Consider the following 18,463-nt stretch of genomic DNA (forward strand, 5'->3'; position numbering starts at 1 on the left):
TTATGACATTTTTCTCATGCAGTGTTTTAATGGGATTATTTAGGGACAGTTCAAAAATTACTGGGTGAGTGGGGGCTTGTAGCTTTCAAACTCTAGGGGTGTTTTTCCAAACATACTACCATGCTCCACACTCATGCTCCGATTGTATTCTCCACTCCGTTCTCTTGAGTATGTTTTTGTGTGGACGCGAGTGAGGAGAATGCATAAAGCAATACATTTAAGAAGCACTCGCACTCCCCCTACTGTATTACCTCACGCTTCACCACCCCATTCACTGAACCTCCTTCCAGCCTGGACTATGGCAACAATAGACGAATCAAGATATACACAAAGCAAACGTTTGACTTCACAATTATCAGCTAGATATGGGCAACTAACATGCATTTCCCCACGATCAACTGATCCTAATGTTATTCCACAGACAGCCAGCAGGGGGAACTCCAGACTCGCAGGTTTTTCTGCTATCAAACACCCAAAACTCACTAACACAACAATACAACTATTTCCACCACTGGGCTTACTCCAGTCACTACTTCAACATTTACTGAACTACCATGAAAAATACTTTTAGACAGCTGAAGCAAGCATACTTTAAAAAAAGTATCCTTTCTTATGGACGAGGGATTTGGCAGTGCGGTCATTGAGATTTCATACTTCTTGTTGGAGCCACAGGGGGATTAGCTCAAATGGTAGAGCGCTCGCTTAGCATGCGAGAGGTAGCGGGATCGATACCCGCATCCTCCAAATATTTAGTTTGGTTCAATCAGCACACATTGTTGTTGTAGCTCTGGATACTAACCCAACAATACAACTATTTCCACCACCGGGCTTACTCCAGTCACAACTTCAACATTTACTGAACTACCATGAAAAATACTTTTAGACAGCTGAAGCAAGCATACTTTTTTAAAAAGTATCCGTTCTTATGGACGAGGGATTTGGCAGTGTGGTCATTGAGATTTCATACTTCTTGTTTTAGGCACAGGGGGATTAGCTCAAATGGTAGAGTGCTTGCTTAGCATGCGAGAGGTAGCGGGATCGATGCCCGCATCCTCCAATTACTTTGTTTGGTTCAATCAGCACACATTGTTGTTGTAGCTCTGGACTAACAAATTGTATCAAGTGTGCTTGTCTGGCTCTAAAATGTAAATGTGAATTGATGCGGCTACCCGAGGACGATAGCTGGGAACAACTAGTGTCAGGTAGAGCTTGGTGACGAGTTGAAATATTAATTCAAAATAGACCTACCAGTAGACAACGCTATCGTGGCTGTTAATAATATATTAGGCTAAGTAATGTTTTATACTCTGTACTTTCAATTGTTTTGAGTTTCTGACATTTTTCTCATGCAGTGTTTTAATGGGATTATTTAGGGACAGTTCAAAAATTACTGGGTGAGTGGGGGCTTGTAGCTTTCAAACTCTAGGGGTGTTTTTCCAAACATACTACCATGCTCCACACTCATGCTCCGATTGTATTCTCCACTCCGTTCTCTTGAGTATGTTTTTGTGTGGACGCGAGTGAGGAGAATGCATAAAGCAATACATTTAAGAAGCACTCGCACTCCCCCTACTGTATTACCTCACGCTTCACCACCCCATTCACTGAACCTCCTTCCAGCCTGGACTATGGCAACAATAGACGAATCAAGATATACACAAAGCAAACGTTTGACTTCACAATTATCAGCTAGATATGGGCAACTAACATGCATTTCCCCACGATCAACTGATCCTAATGTTATTCCACAGACAGCCAGCAGGGGGAACTCCAGACTCGCAGGTTTTTCTGCTATCAAACACCCAAAACTCACTAACACAACAATACAACTATTTCCACCACTGGGCTTACTCCAGTCACTACTTCAACATTTACTGAACTACCATGAAAAATACTTTTAGACAGCTGAAGCAAGCATACTTTAAAAAAAGTATCCTTTCTTATGGACGAGGGATTTGGCAGTGCGGTCATTGAGATTTCATACTTCTTGTTGGAGCCACAGGGGGATTAGCTCAAATGGTAGAGCGCTCGCTTAGCATGCGAGAGGTAGCGGGATCGATACCCGCATCCTCCAAATATTTGGTTTGGTTCAATCAGCACACATTGTTGTTGTAGCTCTGGATACTAACCCAACAATACAACTATTTCCACCACTGGGCTTACTGCAGTCACCACTTCAACCTTTACTGAACTACCATGTAAAATACTTTTAGACAGCTGAAGCAAGCATACTTTAAAAAAAGTATCCTTTCTTATGGACGAGGGATTTGGCAGTGCGGTCATTGAGATTTCATACTTCTTTTCAGAGGCACAGGGGGATTAGCTCAAATGGTAGAGTGCTCGCTTAGCATGCGAGAGGTAGCGGGATCGATGCCCGTATCCTCCAATTACTTTGTTTGGTTCAATCAGCACACATTGTTGTTGTACCTCTGGACTAACAAATTGAATCAAGTGTACTTGTCTAGCTCTAAAATGTAAATGTGAATTGCTGCGGCTACCCGAGGACGATAGCTGGGAACAACTAGTGTCAGGTAGAGCGTGGTGACGAGTTGAAATATTAATTCAAAATAGACCTACCAGTAGACAACGCTATCGTGGCTGTTAATAATATATTAGGCTAAGTACTGTTTTATACTCTGTTCTTTCAATTGTTTTGAGTTCATGACATTTTTCTCATGCAGTGTTTTAATGGGATTATTTAGGGACAGTTCAAAAATTACTGGGTGAGTGGGGGCTTGTAGCTCTCAAACTCTAGGGGTGTTTTTCCAAACATACTACCATGCTCCACACTCATGCTCCGATTGTATTCTCCACTCCGTTCTCTTGAGTACGTTTTTGTGTGGACGCGAGTGAGGAGAATGCATAAAGCAATACATTTAAGAAGCACTCGCACTCCCCCTAATGTATTACCTCACGCTTCACCACCCCATTCACTGAACCTCCTTCCAGCCAGGACAATGGCAACAATAGACGAATCAAGATATACACAAAGCAAACGTTTGACTTCACAATTATCAGCTAGATATGGGCAACTAACATGCATTTCCCCACGATCAACTGATCCTAATGTTATTCCACAGACAGCCAGCAGGGGGAACTCCAGACTCGCAGGTTTTTCTGCTATCAAACACCCAAAACTCACTAACACAACAATACAACTATTTCCACCACTGGGCTTACTCCAGTCACTACTTCAACATTTACTGAACTACCATGAAAAATACTTTTAGACAGCTGAAGCAAGCATACTTTAAAAAAAAGTATCCTTTCTTATGGACGAGGGATTTGGCAGTGCGGTCATTGAGATTTCATACTTCTTGTTGGAGGCACAGGGGGATTAGCTCAAATGGTAGAGCGCTCGCTTAGCATGCGAGAGGTAGCGGGATCGATGCCCGTATCCTCCAATTACTTTGTTTGGTTCAATCAGCACACATTGTTGTTGTAGCTCTGGACTAACAAATTGAATCAAGTGTACTTGTCTAGCTCTAAAATGTAAATGTGAATTGCTGCGGCTACCCGAGGACGATAGCTGGGAACAACTAGTGTCAGGTAGAGCGTGGTGACGTGGGGATTAGCTCAAATGGCTGAGCGCTCGCTTAGCATGCGAGAGGTAGCGGGATCGATGCCCGCATCCTCCAAATATTTGGTTTGGTTCAATCAGCACACATTGTTGTTGTAGCTCTGGATACTAACCCAACAATACAACTATTTCCACCACTGGGCTTACTGCAGTCACCACTTCAACCTTTACTGAACTACCATGTAAAATACTTTTAGACAGCTGAAGCAAGCATACTTTAAAAAAAGTATCCTTTCTTATGGACGAGGGATTTGGCAGTGCGGTCATTGAGATTTCATACTTCTTTTCAGAGGCACAGGGGGATTAGCTCAAATGGTAGAGTGCTCGCTTAGCATGCGAGAGGTAGCGGGATCGATGCCCGTATCCTCCAATTACTTTGTTTGGTTCAATCAGCACACATTGTTGTTGTACCTCTGGACTAACAAATTGAATCAAGTGTGCTTGTCTAGCTCTAAAATGTAAATGTGAATTGCTGCAGCTACCTGAGGACGATAGCTGGGAACAACTAGTGTCAGGTAGAGCGTGGTGACGAGTTGAAATATGAATTCAAAATAGACCTGCCAGTAGACAACGTTATCGTGGCTGTTAATAATATATTAGGCTAAGTACTGTTTTATACTCTGTTCTTTCAATTGTTTTGAGTTTATGACATTTTTCTCATGCAGTGTTTTAATGGGATTATTTAGGGACAGTTCAAAAATTACTGGGTGAGTGGGGGCTTGTAGCTTTCAAACTCTAGGGGTGTCATTATTCAATTTCTGCTAGTCACATATCTGTGGAACTTGTTCAATTTATGTCTCAGCTTTCAATGGTGGCCAATGAGACTGAGATCTAGCTAACCAGCAACCAAGAAATTTCAGATTTCAATTTCCAAATACTCCAACAGGCCTTGCATTTCAGGAATCACAGTTGCAAGTTCCCTTGGTGCACTGTTCAGTTATTTAGCCAATTTAAACCATTTATTGTTTGATAAACTCTCAGATTTTGCCATTGCCCTCATTAGCTTCAAACAAGCTGAGCTTGATCGAGGAGTCGGACTTGATGCCCGTTGCTATCCACCAGAATGTTGCAATTGGTTGCTCCAAATTCTGGGACAGGGCATAGCGAAGGGTCAATTGAAGGTGGAGCCTGTCTCTTGATTCAGCATTTATTTATAGCTTAAAGCTTCTCCACGTGTAGCCATGTTTTTATGTACTGTAGTAAGTTCATTTTATATGTAATGGTGTCCTAATTAAAAGGTTTCATACAATAAAGTTCAAGAGCATAGTATGATCATCATTTAAAGGGATAGTGCAAGATTCTGACAATTAAGCAGATGAGTTAGATGAACTCACGGATAACATTTTTTATGTCTCTATGTGCAGTTTGAAGGAAGTTGTTGGTAGTTTTGCGAGTCAATGCTAACTAGCATAAGCACAATGACTGGAAGTCTACCAGAATCTCCCACTATCCCTTTAAAGAGCGATAGCCCCCTCGTTTTGAAAATGACCTTAGTGTCATCGATATGAGTCAGGAACATTTATTCTAGAGTGAAAATGTACTACAAAGAGTAAATAGGATAATTTTGGTCATAAAGTCAGTCTCTTCCAAAACTGAGATTTGCGAGAAGTTAGACAACATATATATACAGTACCAGTCAAAAGTTTGGACACACCTACTCATTCAAGGGTTTTTCTTTATTTTTAATATTCCACATTGTAGAATAATAGTGAAGACATCAAAACTATGAAATAACACACATTGAATCATGTAGTAACCAAAAAAGTGTTATACAAAACTAAATGTATTGTATATTTCAGATTCTTCAAAGTAACTGCCCTTTGCCTTGATGACAGCTTTGCACACTCTTGGTATTCTCTCAACCAGCTTCATGAGGTAGTCACCTGGAATGCATTTCAATTAACATGTGTGCCTAGTTAAAAGTTAATTTGTGGAAATTATTGCATTCAAAGTGTGGAGCATGGTAGTATGTTTGGAAAAACACCCCTAGAGTTTGAAAGCTACAAGCCCCCACTCACCCAGTAATTTTTGAACTGTCCCTAAATAATCCCATTAAAACACTGCATGAGAAAAATGTCAGAAACTCAAAACAATTGAAAGTACAGAGTATAAAACATTACTTAGCCTAATATATTATTAACAGCCACGATAGCGTTGTCTACTGGTAGGTCTATTTTGAATTAATATTTCAACTCGTCACCAAGCTCTACCTGACACTAGTTGTTCCCAGCTATCGTCCTCGGGTAGCCGCATCAATTCACATTTACATTTTAGAGCCAGACAAGCACACTTGATACAATTTGTTAGTCCAGAGCTACAACAACAATGTGTGCTGATTGAACCAAACAAAGTAATTGGAGGATGCGGGCATCGATCCCACTACCTCTCGCATGCTAAGCGAGCACTCTACCATTTGAGCTAATCCCCCTGTGCCTAAAACAAGAAGTATGAAATCTCAATGACCGCACTGCCAAATCCCTCGTCCATAAGAACGGATACTTTTTTTAAAGTATGCTTGCTTCAGCTGTCTAAAAGTATTTTTCATGGTAGTTCAGTAAATGTTGAAGTAGTGACTGGAGTAAGCCCAGTGGTGGAAATAGTTGTATTGTTGTGTTAGTGAGTTTTGGGTGTTTGATAGCAGAAAAACCTGCGAGTCTGGAGTTCCCCCTGCTGGCTGTCTGTGGAATAACATTAGGATCAGTTGATCGTGGGGAAATGCATGTTAGTTGCCCATATCTAGCTGATAATTGTGAAGTCAAACGTTTGCTTTGTGTATATCTTGATTCGTCTATTGTTGCCATTGTCCTGGCTGGAAGGAGGTTCAGTGAATGGGGTGGTGAAGCGTGAGGTAATACAGTAGAGGGAGTGCGAGTGCTTCTTAAATGTATTGCTTTATGCATTCTCCTCACTCGCGTCCACACAAAAACATACTCAAGAGAACGGAGTGGAGAATACAATCGGAGCATGAGTGTGGAGCATGGTAGTATGTTTGGAAAAACACCCCTAGAGTTTGAAAGCTACAAGCCCCCACTCACCCAGTAATTTTTGAACTGTCCCTAAATAATCCCATTAAAACACTGCATGAGAAAAATGTCATAAACTCAAAACAATTGAAAGTACAGAGTATAAAACATTACTTAGCCTAATATATTATTAACAGCCACGATAGCGTTGTCTACTGGTAGGTCTATTTTGAATTAATATTTCAACTCGTCACCAAGCTCTACCTGACACTAGTTGTTCCCAGCTATCGTCCTCGGGTAGCCGCATCAATTCACATTTACATTTTAGAGCCAGACAAGCACACTTGATACAATTTGTTAGTCCAGAGCTACAACAACAATGTGTGCTGATTGAACCAAACAAAGTAATTGGAGGATGCGGGCATCGATCCCGCTACCTCTCGCATGCTAAGCGAGCACTCTACCATTTGAGCTAATCCCCCTGTGCCTAAAACAAGAAGTATGAAATCTCAATGACCGCACTGCCAAATCCCTCGTCCATAAGAACGGATACTTTTTTTAAAGTATGCTTGCTTCAGCTGTCTAAAAGTATTTTTCATGGTAGTTCAGTAAATGTTGAAGTAGTGACTGGAGTAAGCCCAGTGGTGGAAATAGTTGTATTGTTGTGTTAGTGAGTTTTGGGTGTTTGATAGCAGAAAAACCTGCGAGTCTGGAGTTCCCCCTGCTGGCTGTCTGTGGAATAACATTAGGATCAGTTGATCGTGGGGAAATGCATGTTAGTTGCCCATATCTAGCTGATAATTGTGAAGTCAAACGTTTGCTTTGTGTATATCTTGATTCGTCTATTGTTGCCATTGTCCTGGCTGGAAGGAGGTTCAGTGAATGGGGTGGTGAAGCGTGAGGTAATACAGTAGAGGGAGTGCGAGTGCTTCTTAAATGTATTGCTTTATGCATTCTCCTCACTCGCGTCCACACAAAAACATACTCAAGAGAACGGAGTGGAGAATACAATCGGAGCATAAGTGTGGAGCATGGTAGTATGTTTGGAAAAACACCCCTAGAGTTTGAAAGCTACAAGCCCCCACTCACCCAGTAATTTTTGAACTGTCCCTAAATAATCCCATTAAAACACTGCATGAGAAAAATGTCATAAACTCAAAACAATTGAAAGAACAGAGTATAAAACAGTACTTAGCCTAATATATTATTAACAGCCACGATAGCGTTGTCTACTGGTAGGTCTATTTTGAATTCATATTTCAACTCGTCACCACGCTCTACCTGACACTAGTTGTTCCCAGCTATCGTCCTCGGGTAGCCGCAGCAATTCACATTTACATTTACATTTTAGAGCTAGACAAGCACACTTGATTCAATTTGTTAGTCCAGAGCTACAACAACAATGTGTGCTGATTGAACCAAAAAAAGTAATTGGAGGATGCAGGCATCGATCCCGCTACCTCTCGCATGCTAAGCGAGCGCTCTACCATTTGAGCTAATCCCCCTGTGCCTTCAAAAAGAAGTATGAAATCTCAATGACCGCACTGCCAAATCCCTCGTCCATAAGAACGGATACTTTTTAAAAAGTATGCTTGCTTCAGCTGTCTAAAGGTATTTTTCATGGTAGTTCAGTAAATGTTGAAGTAGTGACTGCAGTAAGCCCAGTGGTGGAAATAGTTGTATTGTTGGGTTAGTATCCAGAGCTACAACAACAATGTGTGCTGATTGAACCAAACCAAATATTTGGAGGATGCGGGCATCGATGCCGCTACCTCTCGCATGCTAAGCGAGCGCTCTACCTTTTGAGCTAATCCCCCTGTGCCTCCAACAAGAAGTATGAAATCTCAATGACCGCACTGCCAAATCCCTCGTCCATAAGAAAGGATACTTTTTTAAAAGTATGCTTGCTTCAGCTGTCTAAAAGTATTTTTCATGGTAGTTCAGTAAATGTTTGAGTAGTGACTGGAGTAAGCCCAGTGGTGGAAATAGTTGTATTGTTGTGTTAGTGAGTTTTGGGTGTTTGATAGCAGAAAAACCTGCGAGTCTGGAGTTCCCCATGCTGGCTGTCTGTGGAATAACATTAGGATCAGTTGATCGTGGGGAAATGCATGTTAGTTGCCCATATCTAGCTGATAATTGTGAAGTCAAACGTTTGCTTTGTGTATATCTTGATTCGTCTATTGTTGCCATTGTCCTGGCTGGAAGGAGGTTCAGTGAATGGGGTGGTGAAGCGTGAGGTAATACAGTAGAGGGAGTGAGAGTGCTTCTTAAATGTATTGCTTTATGCATTCTCCTCACTCGCGTCCACACAAAAACATACTCAAGAGAACGGAGTGGAGAATACAATCGGAGCATGAGTGTGGAGCATGGTAGTATGTTTGGAAAAACACCCCTAGAGTTTGAAAGCTACAAGCCCCCACTCACCCAGTAATTTTTGAACTGTCCCTAAATAATCCCATTAAAACACTGCATGAGAAAAATGTCATAAACTCAAAACAATTGAAAGAACAGAGTATAAAACAGTACTTAGCCTAATATATTATTAACAGCCACGATAGCGTTGTCTACTGGTAGGTCTATTTTGAATTCATATTTCAACTCGTCACCACGCTCTACCTGACACTAGTTGTTCCCAGCTATCGTCCTCGGGTAGCCGCAGCAATTCACATTTACATTTTAGAGCTAGACAAGCACACTTGATTCAATTTGTTAGTCCAGAGCTACAACAACAATGTGTGCTGATTGAACCAAAAAAAGTAATTGGAGGATGCAGGAATCGATCCCGCTACCTCTCGCATGCTAAGCGAGCGCTCTACCATTTGAGCTAATCCCCCTGTGCCTTCAAAAAGAAGTATGAAATCTCAATGACCGCACTGCCAAATCCCTCGTCCATAAGAACGGATACTTTTTAAAAAGTATGCTTGCTTCAGCTGTCTAAAGGTATTTTTCATGGTAGTTCAGTAAATGTTGAAGTTGTGACTGGAGTAAGCCCAGTGGTGGAAATAGTTGTATTGTTGGGTTAGTATCCAGAGCTACAACAACAATGTGTGCTGATTGAACCAAACTAAATATTTGGAGGATGCAGGTATCGATCACGCTACCTCTCGCATGCTAAGCGAGCGCTCTACCATTTGAGCTAATCCCCCTGTGCCTCCAACAAGCAGTATGAAATCTCAATGACCGCACTGCCAAATCCCTCGTCCATAAGAAAGGATACTTTTTTTAAAGTATGCTTGCTTAAGCTGTCTAAAAGTAATTTTCATGGTAGTTCAGTAAATGTTGAAGTAGTGACTGGAGTAAGCCCAGTGGTGGAAATAGTTGTATTGTTGTGTTAGTGAGTTTTGGGTGTTTGATAGCAGAAAAACCTGCGAGTCTGGAGTTCCCCCTGCTGGCTGTCTGTGGAATAACATTAGGATCAGTTGATCGTGGGGAAATGCATGTTAGTTGCCCATATCTAGCTGATAATTGTGAAGTCAAACGTTTGCTTTGTGTATATCTTGATTCGTCTATTGTTGCCATTGTCCTGGCTGGAAGGAGGTTCAGTGAATGGGGTGGTGAAGCGTGAGGTAATACAGTAGGGGGAGTGCGAGTGCTTCTTAAATGTATTGCTTTATGCATTCTCCTCACTCGCGTCCACACAAAAACATACTCAAGAGAACGGAGTGGAGAATACAATCGGAGCATGAGTGTGGAGCATGGTAGTATGTTTGGAAAAACACCCCTAGAGTTTGAAAGCTACAAGCCCCCACTCACCCAGTAATTTTTGAACTGTCCCTAAATGATCCCATTAAAACACTGCATGAGAAAAATGTCAGAAACTCAAAACAATTGAAAGTACAGAGTATAAAACAGTACTTAGCCTAATATATTATTAACAGCCACGATAGCGTTGTCTACTGGTAGGTCTATTTTGAATTAATATTTCAACTCGTCACCAAGCTCTACCTGACACTAGTTGTTCCCAGCTATCGTCCTCGGGTAGCCGCAGCAATTCACATTTACATTTTAGAGCCAGACAAGCACACTTGATTCAATTTGTTAGTCCAGAGCTACAACAACAATGTGTGCTGATTGAACCCAAAAAAGTAATTGGAGGATGAGGGCATCAATCCCGCTACCTCTCGCATGCTAAGCGAGCGCTCTAACATTTGAGCTAATCCCCCTGTGCCTAAAACAAGAAGTATGAAATCTCAATGACCGCACTGCCAAATCCCTCGTCCATAAGAACGGATACTTTTTAAAAAGTATGCTTGCTTCAGCTGTCTAAAAGTATTTTTCATGGTAGTTCAGTAAAGGTTGAAGTAGTGACTGCAGTAAGCCCAGTGGTGGAAATAGTTGTATTGTTGGGTTAGTATCCAGAGCTACAACAACAATGTGTGCTGATTGAACCAAACCAAATATTTGGAGGATGCGGGCATCGATCCCGCTACCTCTCGCATGCTAAGCGAGCGCTCTACCTTTTGAGCTAATCCCCCTGTGCCTCCAACAAGAAGTATGAAATCTCAATGACCGCACTGCCAAATCCCTCGTCCATAAGAAAGGATACTTTTTTTAAAGTATGCTTGCTTCAGCTGTCTAAAAGTATTTTTCATGGTAGTTCAGTAAATGTTTGAGTAGTGACTGGAGTAAGCCCAGTGGTGGAAATAGTTGTATTGTTGTGTTAGTGAGTTTTGGGTCTTTGATAGCAGAAAAACCTGCGAGTCTGGAGTTCCCCCTGCTGGCTGTCTGTGGAATAACATTAGGATCAGTTGATCGTGGGGAAATGCATGTTAGTTGCCCATATCTAGCTGATAATTGTGAAGTCAAACGTTTGCTTTGTGTATATCTTGATTCGTCTATTGTTGCCATTGTCCTGGCTGGAAGGAGGTTCAGTGAATGGGGTGGTGAAGCGTGAGGTAATACAGTAGGGGGAGTGCGAGTGCTTCTTAAATGTATTGCTTTATGCATTCTCCTCACTCGCGTCCACACAAAAACATACTCAAGAGAACGGAGTGGAGAATACAATCGGAGCATGAGTGTGGAGCATGGTAGTATGTTTGGAAAAACACCCCTAGAGTTTGAAAGCTACAAGCCCCCACTCACCAAGTAATTTTTGAACAGTCCCTAAATAATCCCATTAAAACACTGCATGAGAAAAATGTCATAAACTCAAAACAATTGAAAGAACAGAGTATAAAACAGTACTTAGCCTAATATATTATTAACAGCCACGATAGCGTTGTCTACTGGTAGGTCTATTTTGAATTCATATTTCAACTCGTCACCACGCTCTACCTGACACTAGTTGTTCCCAGCTATCGTCCTCGGGTAGCCGCAGCAATTCACATTTACATTTTAGAGCTAGACAAGCACACTTGATTCAATTTGTTAGTCCAGAGCTACAACAACAATGTGTGCTGATTGAACCAAACAAAGTAATTGGAGGATACGGGCATCGATCCCGCTACCTCTCGCATGCTAAGCGAGCACTCTACCATTTGAGCTAATCCCCCTGTGCCTCTGAAAAGAAGTATGAAATCTCAATGACCGCACTGCCAAATCCCTCGTCCATAAGAAAGGATACTTTTTTAAAAGTATGCTTGCTTCAGCTGTCTAAAAGTATTTTTCATGGTAGTTCAGTAAAGGTTGAAGTAGTGACTGCAGTAAGCCCAGTGGTGGAAATAGTTGTATTGTTGGGTTAGTATCCAGAGCTACAACAACAATGTGTGCTGATTGAACCAAACCAAATATTTGGAGGATGCGGGCATCGATCCCGCTACCTCTCGCATGCTAAGCGAGCACTCAGCCATTTGAGCTAATCCCCACGTCACCACGCTCTACCTGACACTAGTTGTTCCCAGCTATCGTCCTCGGGTAGCCGCAGCAATTCACATTTACATTTTAGAGCTAGACAAGTACACTTGATTCAATTTGTTAGTCCAGAGCTACAACAACAATGTGTGCTGATTGAACCAAACAAAGTAATTGGAGGATACGGGCATCGATCCCGCTACCTCTCGCATGCTAAGCTAGCGCTCTACCATTTGAGCTAATCCCCCTGTGCCTAAAACAAGAAGTATGAAATCTCAATGACCGCACTGCCAAATCCCTCGTCCATAAGAACGGATACTTTTTAAAAAGTATGCTTGCTTCAGCTGTCTAAAAGTATTTTTCATGGTAGTTCAGTAAATGTTGAAGTTGTGACTGGAGTAAGCCCAGTGGTGGAAATAGTTGTATTGTTGGGTTAGTATCCAGAGCTACAACAACAATGTGTGCAGATTGAACCAAACCAAATATTTGGAGGATGCGGGCATCGATCCGGCTACCTCTCACATGCTAAGCGAGCGCTCTACCTTTTGAGCTAATCCCCCTGTGCCTCCAACAAGAAGTATGAAATCTCAATGACCGCACTGCCAAATCCCTCGTCCATAAGAAAGGATACTTTTTTTTAAAGTATGCTTGCTTCAGCTGTCTAAAAGTATTTTTCATGGTAGTTCAGTAAAGGTTGAAGTAGTGACTGGAGTAAGCCCAGTGGTGGAAATAGTTGTATTGTTGTGTTAGTGAGTTTTGGGTGTTTGATAGCAGAAAAACCTGCGAGTCTGGAGTTCCCCCTGCTGGCTGTCTGTGGAATAACATTAGGATCAGTTGATCGTGGGGAAATGCATGTTAGTTGCCCATATCTAGCTGATAATTGTGAAGTCAAACGTTTGCTTTGTGTATATCTTGATTCGTCTATTGTTGCCATTGTCCTGGCTGGAAGGAGGTTCAGTGAATGGGGTGGTGAAGCGTGAGTTAATACATTAGGGGGAGTGCGAGTGCTTCTTAAATGTATTGCTTTATGCATTCTCCTCACTCGCGTCCACACAAAAACGTACTCAAGAGAACGGAGTGGAGAATACAATCGGAGCATGAGTGTGGAGCATGGTAGTATGTTTGGAAAAACACCCCTAGAGTTTGAGAGCTACAAGCCCCCACTCACCCAGTAATTTTTGAACTGTCCCTAAATAATCCCATTAAAACACTGCATGAGAAAAATGTCATGAACTCAAAACAAGTGAAAGAACAGAGTATAAAACAGTACTTAGCCTAATATATTATTAACAGCCACGATAGCGTTGTCTACTGGTAGGTCTATTTTGAATTAATATTTCAACTCGTCACCACGCTCTACCTGACACTAGTTGTTCCCAGCTATCGTCCTCGGGTAGCCGCAGCAATTCACATTTACATTTTAGAGCTAGACAAGTACACTTGATTCAATTTGTTAGTCCAGAGCTACAACAACAATGTGTGCTGATTGAACCAAACAAAGTAATTGGAGGATGCGGGCATCGATCCCGCTACCTCTCGCATGCTAAGCGAGCGCTCTAACATTTGAGCTAATCCCCTGTGCCTAAAACAAGAAGTATGAAATCTCAATGACCGCACTGCCAAATCCCTCGTCCATAAGAACGGATACTTTTTAAAAAGTATGCTTGCTTCAGCTGTCTAAAAGTATTTTTCATGGTAGTTCAGTAAATGTTGAAGTTGTGACTGGAGTAAGCCCAGTGGTGGAAATAGTTGTATTGTTGGGTTAGTATCCAGAGCTACAACAACAATGTGTGCAGATTGAACCAAACCAAATATTTGGAGGATGCGGGCATCGATCCCGCTACCTCTCGCATGCTAAGCGAGCGCTCTACCATTTGAGCTAATCCCCCTGTAGCTCCAACAAGAAGTATGAAATCTCAATGACCGCACTGCCAAATCCCTCGTCCATAAGAAAGGATACTTTTTTTAAAGTATGCTTGCTTCAGCTGTCTAAAAGTATTTTTCATGGTAGTTCAGTAAATGTTGAAGTAGTGACTGGAGTAAGCCCAGTGGTGGAAATAGTTGTATTGTTGTGTTAGTGAGTTTTGGGTGTTTGATAGCAGAAAAACCTGCGAGTCTGGAGTTCCCCCTGCTGGCTGTCTGTGGAATAATATTAGGATCAGTTGATCGTGGGGAAATGCATGTTAGTTGCCCATATCTAGCTGATAATTGTGAAGTCAAACGTTTGCTTTGTGTATATCTTGATTCGTCTATTGTTGCCATTGTCCTGGCTGGAAGGAGGTTCAGTGAATGGGGTGGTGAAGCGTGAGGTAATACATTAGGGGGAGTGCGAGTGCTTCTTAAATGTATTGCTTTATGCATTCTCCTCACTCGCGTCCACACAAAAACGTACTCAAGAGAACGGAGTGGAGAATACAATCGGAGCATGAGTGTGGAGCATGGTAGTATGTTTGGAAAAACACCCCTAGAGTTTGAGAGCTACAAGCCCCCACTCACCCAGTAATTTTTGAACTGTCCCTAAATAATCCATTAAAACACTGCATGAGAAAAATGTCATGAACTCAAAACAATTGAAAGAACAGAGTATAAAACAGTACTTAGCCTAATATATTATTAACAGCCACGATAGCGTTGTCTACTGGTAGGTCTATTTTGAATTAATATTTCAACTCGTCACCACGCTCTACCTGACACTAGTTGTTCCCAGCTATCGTCCTCGGGTAGCCGCAGCAATTCACATTTACATTTTAGAGCCAGACAAGCACACTTGATGCAATTTGTTAGTCCAGAGCTACAACAACAATGTGTGCTGATTGAACCAAACAAAGTAATTGGAGGATGCGGGGAATCAATCCCGCTACCTCTCGCATGCTAAGCGAAGCACTCTACCATTTGAGCTAATCCCCCTGTGCCTCCGAAAAGAAGTATGAAATCTCAATGACCGCACTGCCAAATCCCTCGTCCATAAGAACGGATACTTTTTAAAAAGTTATGCTGCTTCAGCTGTTCTAAAAGTATTTTTTCATGGTAGTTCAGTAAAGGTTTGAAGTAGTGACTGCAGTAAGCCCCAGTGGTGGAAATAGTTGTATTGTTGGGTTAGTATCCAGAGCTACAACAACAATGTGTGCTGATTGAAACCCAACCAAATATTTGGAGGATGCGGGCATCGATCCCGCTACCTCTCGCATGCTAAGCGAGCGCTCAGCCATTTGAGCTAATCCCACGTCAACCACGCTCTACCTGACACTAGTTGTGCCAGCTATCGTCCTCGGGTAGCCACAGCAATTCACATTTACATTTTAGAGCTAGACAAGTACACTTGATTCAATTTGTTAGTCCAGAGCTACAACAACAATGTGTGCTGATTGAACCAAACCAAAGTATTTGGAGGATGCGGGGCAGCGATCTCCCGCTACCTCCTCGACATGCTAAGGCGTAGCGCTCTACATTTGAGCTAATCCCCCTGTGCCTAAAACAAGAGTATGAAATCTCAATGGACCGCACTGCCAAATCCCTCGTCCATAAGAACGGATACTTTTTAAAAAGTATGCTTGCTTCAGCTGTCTAAAAGTATTTTTCATGGTAGTTCAGTAAATGTTGAAGTTGTGACTGGAGTAAGCCCAGTGGTGGAAATAGTTGTATTGTTGGGTTAGTATCCAGAGCTACAACAACAATGTGTGCAGATTGAACCAAACCAAATATTTGGAGGATGCAGGCATCGATCCCGCTACCTCTCACATGCTAAGCGAGCGCTCTACCTTTTGAGCTAATCCCCCTGTGCCTCCAACAAGAAGTATGAAATCTCAATGACCGCACTGCCAAATCCCTCGTCCATAAGAAAGGATACTTTTTTTAAAGTATGCTTGCTTCAGCTGTCTAAAGTATTTTTCATGGTAGTTCAGTAAAGGTTGAAGTAGTGACTGGAGTAAGCCCAGTGGTGGAAATAGTTGTATTGTTGTGTTAGTGAGTTTTGGGTGTTTGATAGCAGAAAACTGCGAGTCTGGAGTTCCCCCTGCTGGCTGTCTGTGGAATAACATTAGGATCAGTTGATCGTGGGAAATGCATGTTAGTTGCCCATATCTAGCTGATAATTGTGAAGTCAAACGTTTGCTTTGTGTATATCTTGATTCGTCTATTGTTGCCATTGTCCTGGCTGGAAGGAGGTTCAGTGAATGGGGTGGTGAAGCGTGAGGTAATACATTAGGGGGAGTGCGAGTGCTTCTTAAATGTATTGCTTTATGCATTCTCCTCACTCGCGTCCACACAAAAACGTACTCAAGAGAACGGAGTGGAGAATACAATCGGAGCATGAGTGTGGAGCATGGTAGTATGTTTGGAAAAACACCCCTAGAGTTTGAGAGCTACAAGCCCCCACTCACCCAGTATTTTTGAACTGTCCCTAAATAATCCCATTAAAACACCTGCATGAGAAATGTCATGAACTCAAAACAATTGAAAGAACAGAGTATAAAACAGTACTTAGACTAATATATTATAACAGCCACGATAGCGTTGTCTACTGGTAGGTCTATTTTGAATTAATATTTCAACTCGTCACCACGCTCTACCTGACACTAGTTGTTCCCAGCTATCGTCCTCGGGTAGCCGCAGCAATTCACATTTACATTTTAGAGCCAGACAAGCACACTTGATTCAATTTGTTAGTCCAGAGCTACAACAACAATGTGTGCTGATTGAACCAAACAAGTAATTGGAGGATGCGGGGAATCAATCCCGCTACCTCTCGCATGCTAAGCGAGCACTCTACCATTTGAGCTAATCCCCCTGTGCTCCGAAAGAAGTATGAATCTCAATGACCGCACTGCCAAATCCCTCGTCCATAAGAACGGATACTTTTTAAAAAGTATGCTTGCTTCAGCTGTCTAAAAGTATTTTTCATGGTAGTTCAGTAATGTTGAAGTTGTGACTGGAGTAAGCCCAGTGGTGGAAATAGTTGTATTGTTGGGTAGTATCCAGAGCTACAACAACAATGTGTGCTGATTGAACCAAACCAAATATTTGGAGGATGCGGGCATCGATCCCGCTACCTCTCGCATGCTAAGCGAGCGCTCTACCATTGAGCTAATCCCCCCGTCACCACCTTCTACCTGACACTAGTTGTTTCCCAGCTATCGTGCCTCGGGTTGCCGCAGCAATTCACATTTACATTTTAGGAGCTAGACAAGCAGACTTGATTTATTGTTAGTCCAGAGCTACAACAACAATGTGTGCTGAGTTAACCAGACAAAGTAATTGGAGGATGCGGGCAATCGATCCCGCTACCTCTCGCAAGCTAAGCGATCGCTCTACCATTTGAGCTAATCCCGCTGTGCCCATAAAAAACAAGAAGTATGAAATCTCAATGACCGCACTGCCAAATCCCTCGTCCATAAGAACGGATACTTTTTAAAAGTATTCTTGCTTCAGCTGTCTAAAAGTTATTTTTTCATGGTAGTTCAGTACCTGTTGAAGTTGTGACTGGAGTAAGCCCAGTGGGTGGGAACTAGTTGTATTGTTGGTTAGTATCCAGAGGCTACAACAAAATGTGTGCTGATAACCAAACAAAGCAATTGGAGGATGCGGGCTCGATCCCACTACTCTTGCATGCTAAGCAAGCCCTCTACCATTTGAGCTAATCCCCCTCTGCCTCCGAAAAGAAGTATGAAATCTCAATGACGCACGCCAAATCCCTCGTCCATAAGAAAGGATACTTTTTAAAGTATGCTTGCTTCAGCTGTCTAAAAGTATTTTTCATGGTAGTTCAGTAAATGTTGAAGTAGTGACTGGAGTAAGCCCAGTGGTAGAAATAGTTGTATTTTTGTGTTAGTGAGTTTTGGGTGTTTGATAGCAAAAAAACCTGCGAGTCTGGAGTTCCCCCTGCTGGCTGTCTGTGGAATAACATTAGGATCAGTTGATCTGGGGAAATGCATGTTAGTTGCCCATATCTAGCTGATAATTGTGAAGTCAAACGTTGCTTTGTGTATATCTTGATTCGTCTATTGTTGCCATTGTCCTGGCTGGAAGGAGTTCAGTGAATGGGGGTGGTGAAGCGTGAGGTATACCAGTAGGGGGAGTGCGAGTGCTTCTTAAATGTATTGCTTTATGCATTCTCCTCACTCGCGTCCACACA

At 42.2% G+C, this 18,463-nt stretch overlaps 12 non-coding genes across 12 annotated transcripts; 5 read left to right on the plus strand and 7 right to left on the minus strand.

Annotated features, from left to right (window-relative positions):
* Positions 1-671: 671 nt before the first annotated feature.
* On the plus strand, positions 672-744 carry trnaa-agc (transfer RNA alanine (anticodon AGC)). Its single transcript has one exon. It is a non-coding gene; the product is annotated as a tRNA-Ala (tRNA).
* Positions 745-2,001: 1,257 nt separating this feature from the next.
* trnaa-agc (transfer RNA alanine (anticodon AGC)) lies at positions 2,002-2,074 on the plus strand. The gene has a single exon. It is a non-coding gene; the product is annotated as a tRNA-Ala (tRNA).
* A 239-nt stretch (positions 2,075-2,313) lies between these two features.
* On the plus strand, positions 2,314-2,386 carry trnaa-agc (transfer RNA alanine (anticodon AGC)). Its single transcript has one exon. It is a non-coding gene; the product is annotated as a tRNA-Ala (tRNA).
* Positions 2,387-3,331: 945 nt separating this feature from the next.
* On the plus strand, positions 3,332-3,404 carry trnaa-agc (transfer RNA alanine (anticodon AGC)). Its single transcript has one exon. It is a non-coding gene; the product is annotated as a tRNA-Ala (tRNA).
* A 473-nt stretch (positions 3,405-3,877) lies between these two features.
* trnaa-agc (transfer RNA alanine (anticodon AGC)) lies at positions 3,878-3,950 on the plus strand. Its single transcript has one exon. It is a non-coding gene; the product is annotated as a tRNA-Ala (tRNA).
* A 1,985-nt stretch (positions 3,951-5,935) lies between these two features.
* On the minus strand, positions 5,936-6,008 carry trnaa-agc (transfer RNA alanine (anticodon AGC)). Its single transcript has one exon. It is a non-coding gene; the product is annotated as a tRNA-Ala (tRNA).
* A 944-nt stretch (positions 6,009-6,952) lies between these two features.
* Positions 6,953-7,025, minus strand: trnaa-agc (transfer RNA alanine (anticodon AGC)). Its single transcript has one exon. It is a non-coding gene; the product is annotated as a tRNA-Ala (tRNA).
* Positions 7,026-9,304: 2,279 nt separating this feature from the next.
* Positions 9,305-9,377, minus strand: trnaa-agc (transfer RNA alanine (anticodon AGC)). Its single transcript has one exon. It is a non-coding gene; the product is annotated as a tRNA-Ala (tRNA).
* A 1,568-nt stretch (positions 9,378-10,945) lies between these two features.
* trnaa-agc (transfer RNA alanine (anticodon AGC)) lies at positions 10,946-11,018 on the minus strand. The gene has a single exon. It is a non-coding gene; the product is annotated as a tRNA-Ala (tRNA).
* Positions 11,019-11,962: 944 nt separating this feature from the next.
* trnaa-agc (transfer RNA alanine (anticodon AGC)) lies at positions 11,963-12,035 on the minus strand. Its single transcript has one exon. It is a non-coding gene; the product is annotated as a tRNA-Ala (tRNA).
* A 2,114-nt stretch (positions 12,036-14,149) lies between these two features.
* On the minus strand, positions 14,150-14,222 carry trnaa-agc (transfer RNA alanine (anticodon AGC)). The gene has a single exon. It is a non-coding gene; the product is annotated as a tRNA-Ala (tRNA).
* A 3,131-nt stretch (positions 14,223-17,353) lies between these two features.
* trnaa-agc (transfer RNA alanine (anticodon AGC)) lies at positions 17,354-17,425 on the minus strand. The gene has a single exon. It is a non-coding gene; the product is annotated as a tRNA-Ala (tRNA).
* Between the last annotated feature and the right edge of the window lie 1,038 nt (positions 17,426-18,463).

The sequence above is a fragment of the Oncorhynchus kisutch genome, unplaced genomic scaffold (genome assembly GCF_002021735.2).
Source record: "Oncorhynchus kisutch isolate 150728-3 unplaced genomic scaffold, Okis_V2 scaffold3096, whole genome shotgun sequence".
Classification (NCBI taxonomy): Eukaryota; Metazoa; Chordata; class Actinopteri; order Salmoniformes; family Salmonidae; genus Oncorhynchus; species Oncorhynchus kisutch.